This window comes from Mauremys reevesii, linkage group 17 (assembly GCF_016161935.1).
Source record: "Mauremys reevesii isolate NIE-2019 linkage group 17, ASM1616193v1, whole genome shotgun sequence".
In the NCBI taxonomy this organism is placed as follows: Eukaryota; Metazoa; Chordata; order Testudines; family Geoemydidae; genus Mauremys; species Mauremys reevesii.
The window spans coordinates 9,212,864-9,217,264 of NC_052639.1; the positions used below are offsets into that span (position 1 = coordinate 9,212,864).

Here is a 4,401-nt window from a genome sequence, read left to right on the forward strand (position 1 = left end):
CTCCCCCCTCGTGCTGGATCGTCTGCTTGGCCCCCTGCCCCCTCTCGAGGTGCGCTGTGCGGCGTGGCTGGGGATTGTGCAATGGCCCAGCACCAGGCAACGCAGAACGTAAACCACAGGCCCTGCCCTGCCCCACCGCACTGGAGCTGCCTTCCGAGTACATTGGAGCCCAGCACCCTGCACCTGTGCCCTCCTGCCCCACAAGAGGGTGAGCTGCAATCCCCACCATGCTCTGCAGAGGGGAGAAGGGTCAAGCCAACCAGCCCATTTAGGATGGGGGAATCAACACCCTTTTTTCTGAACAGCCACTGACCATCAGCAGGATTCCTCCTCCCTCCTGTGCCTCAGTGTGACTAAATCTCCACACTTAGACAGCCGGTCCATCCGCTGCACCCCAATCCCCCATGCCTGAGCCTCCCTGTCAAAACCCTGCACCTGGCTCCAGAGAATTAAGTCTCACATCTCGCAGGGAACTTGACTTCTGTGCCCAGAGAGTCTCAACCCCCCTCAGTAGATGACCTGAGTTTGAGAAACACAGTGTCCGTCTTCTCTAAAGAAGTACTTGGAGAGACTATATGTGACCATGTGGCCTAATGGATAAGGCATCTGAGTTTGGATCAGGCAATTGAGGGTTCATGTCCCTTCGTGGTTGTGCTTGTCCAGTTTTACCTTTGGGCTGAACGTCCTGCTCCCTTCAGGGCTGGAACCTCTTCTTGGCAGCTCCTGCCAATACTCTGACTTCAGCTAGAGCCCCGGGAAGGAGTTGGGGGTTGGGTGTCACAAAGGCTGGGGCATGAGCCCCAGGTGCTTCCAGTCTCGCCTTTGCCATTCCTGACTTGCCAAAAAAAATGGGCGGCTGCCCGGGCTAGTGTGTGGAGCAGTTTCCCTCTTCCAAGTGTGCGCCTGTCCCTGTGCTGGAGGGGGGTTGCTACATAGCACCTTGGGAGCCTGGGTGTTTCTCTGCTTCTCGCCAGCTGGGGAAAAGCCTCTTGGGACAAAATCTCCTGCCCCACTGCAAAAGTGAACACCTGGAGTGGGAACGGAAAGAGGCCCCACCACGGGAGCTGGCCCTGCTTTCCTACCATCTTCTGATGTTGGCCACAGACCATCAGCAGCCGCCCCACATGCTGGTCTGTGGGTGGCCTTCAGTGGGTGTTTGGCATGGCAGGGAGCAGGCTGGCTAGGGGTCTTTGTCGCTGTCTGCTGGCCACGCATAGGCATGGTCCTGCCCTCCTCTGAACAGCCAGAGTGAGTCTGTGCTTAGAAAGCAGAGACAGAGGAGACTCAAGGCAAGAGGGTGAGAAAGATTGAGAAAGGACCTATGCAGACAGCCTACACTACAGGGACACTGCCTGGTTAAGGGACGTGGAGGCACCAAATTGCCCCAAATTTCTTGGTGCCCTACGCAACTGCATACTTCTCCAGCGGCGAACTCGATCCCCCGGCTGGCTGAGCCGGCCAGGAAAGCTGCCCCTGCCCCTGCTCCGCCTCTTCCCCACAGCCCCCCCACCCGTCTGCCCCCACCCCCCTCTTTCCACCCCTGCTCCACCCCATACCCCCCCCACTCTGCCCCTTCCCCTGAGCTACATCCCGGTAGACTGCAGGAGGGATCAGTCACACCCGGCACTCACCGGGCAGTGGGAAGTGGAACGACCTGGCCCCAGCCTGCTCTGCTCCACCAGCTCCCAGCCGCACCACTGGTGAGTGCTGGGGGGCATTTCCCCCACTCCACCATGTTCCAAGGCTGGGAGCAGAGTGCAGCAGGCTGGGGCCGGATCACTCCACTTCCCGCCGCCCCGTGAGTGTGGGGTCGGGCCTGCCCTGAAATTACCGGGTGGCGGGAAGTAGAGTGACCTGGCCCCAGCCTGCTCCGCTCTGCCAGCTCGGGCTGAGGGACGGGGGTGCTGTGTAGGGCACCAAAATGTCTAGGGACAACCCTGAATAGATCATTTTCCCACAGGGACTGATGGCTGTTAGAATAGCGATATTCAGGCTGCCTGTACAGGCCTAGACTGTAAGAACTTAGGTGTATTTTTATCACTTAGCTAGTGACAGGGGTATAAAACAAAGACCCCAAATCCCAGTCTGCCTGTGTCTGGGCCTTCTCTCCCTAGGAGAGTCTGAGCCCTTGTTCGTAGGCTAAGGCCTTTGGCTAAGCAGCAGGGGCAGCCATAAGCTGGGAAGCGAACGGTCCCATCCTCACCTCCCAAACCCGTCACACTGAACTAAGGTGGGGTTGGGCTGTTAGCCAGACGATCCTGTCCCGATAGTGCCCATCACCAGCAGATAACGAAACAGATCTTAAGGGAGCATCCGGTCTGGCACGAAATCCCTTCTCAATGGTTGTGGTTGTGAAACCCTCATTTCTGTAGGGTTTGTCTTTCCGGCCCCCACTTTTCTATTGTCATCTGTCTGGTTCTCTGATTGTTTCTGGCTGCTGCCGAGTTAATTTTGCTGGGTGTAAGTTAATTAGGGGAGTGGGATGTAATTTGGTTAGAGAATTCTGTTACAATAGGTTAGAATTGGTTAGTTACAATGACTGGTTAAGGTCTAGCTGAGAATATTACTGTATAAACTGGGGTCAGACAGGAAGTGGAAGAGGAAATTGGAATCATGCTAACGGGGGGGATGGGAATAGGGAACGGGGAACAGGGACACAGACAAGGCTCTGCGGTGTCAGAGCTGGGAAGGGGGACGTGGGGTAAACACTCTGCAGTGTCAGAGCTCATAGACTCATCGACTTTAAGGTCAGAAGGGACCATTGTGATCGTCTAGTCTGACCTCCTGCACAACGCAGGCCACAGACTCTCACCCACCCACTCCTGTAACAAACCCCTGGCCTATGTCTGAGCTAGCGAAGTCCTCAACTCGTCGTTTAAAGACTTCAAGGTGCAGAGAATCCTCCAGCAAGTGCCCCGTGCCCCATGCTGCAGAGGAAGGTGATAACCCCCAGGGTCTCTGCCAACCTGCCCTGGAGGAAAATTCCTTCCTGACCCCAAATATGGCGATCAGCTAAACCCTGAGCATGTGGGCAGGACTCAGCAGCCAGTACCCAGGAAAGAATTGTCTGTAGGGATGTGGGGTAAACGCTCTGTGGTGTCAGAGCTGGGAAAGGGGACACTGGGGAACAGACTCTGTCGGTCTATAGAGATAAGCCCGACTGGTGTGAAGGGCTTCGGAATCTGCCTGCTTGGAAACGAACCCCAGTAAACATCCCTTTGTCTGCACTTCCGACTTCTAGGCTTTTGCTGCTTGCTGTCTGCGACAAGAGCCAGGGAAGTGGGCGGGGGAGGGGAAAGCCCTCTAACAATGGCTCCTTGCTCCTCTCCCTCCAGGCTCAGGGGTCAAGGATAGGCAGGACTCTAGGCTCTGCTTGAGGGATCCTGGCAAAGGGGCTGGGGGAGTGGAGGGGAGAGAGAGGATTATAGATGCTCATCTGCACTCTGGAGAGGAGGTAATAAGTGAAGGGGGCATTTTTGAGTCCTCTCCTTCTCAGTGTCCCCAGGGCTAGAATTCTACATTCCACAGGGGCAAATAATGGGGTGAAGCCATTTGGTTAATGAAAACCAGTGCTCCAGGTGAGGTTTGAACTCACAACCTCAGCATAGCTCCTCTCAGCACTGCCCTATAAGTACTGTGCACTAACCAATTGCGCCACTGGTGCACCTGTAAATTGTGATTCTCCAAACCCCCTAGGTTGATACAGGCAAGGAGTGACCCCAAATCATTCTCGATGGAGCTGAGAGCAGGTAGCGACAAGTGTTGTACTCGGTGGGGTGGATTTTTCTTAAGGGTTCCAGGCCCCATTTGACCCTTTTGTTCTTCCCTGTGTAATAACAGAGCTGGTTAAGACTCAATGGAGAGTCTTGCTGCAGACCAGCAGATCTGAAATCACTGATAACCAGCTCTAAGCATTAGTCTTGCTTTGGGACAGTGTCTCTCATGCAAGAAACTGCCCAGTCTGCGCTAGCAGTGAGGCTCCCTCACTAACAGCTGAAATCAGGGAGAGCTGTGTGAAGTGCAGGGCCCCAGGGGTGCCTGAACAGGGGGGAACAACACCCCAGGACTTTTAAAAATGGGAGGGCTCTGCCTTGCCATTTTTTAACAACTGTAAGGGCAAGTGGAGGTGGGAGAAGACAAGGTAGAGAGCAGTAGGAAGGGTCTTCAGGGGAGGAGGTAATAACTGGAGATATACCAATCTCCTAGAACTGGAAAGGACCTTGAAAGGTCAAATCCTAGCCCCCTGCCTTCACTAGCAGAACCAATTTTTGCCTGAGATCCCTAAGTGGCCTCCTCCAGGATTGAGCTCACAACTCTGGATTTAGCAGGCCAATGCTCAAACCACTGAGCTATGCTCCAGTGTAGGCACAGGGCCTTGGGGAGAAAGAGTGGGGCAGGGCC

At 55.1% G+C, this 4,401-nt stretch overlaps 1 non-coding gene across 1 annotated transcript; it reads right to left on the reverse strand.

The window, feature by feature from the left end:
• Positions 1–3,570: 3,570 nt before the first annotated feature.
• TRNAI-UAU lies at positions 3,571–3,664 on the reverse strand. Its single transcript has 2 exons — positions 3,627–3,664; positions 3,571–3,606 (listed from the first exon to the last, which is right to left on the reverse strand). It is a non-coding gene; the product is annotated as a tRNA-Ile (tRNA).
• Positions 3,665–4,401: the final 737 nt, after the last annotated feature.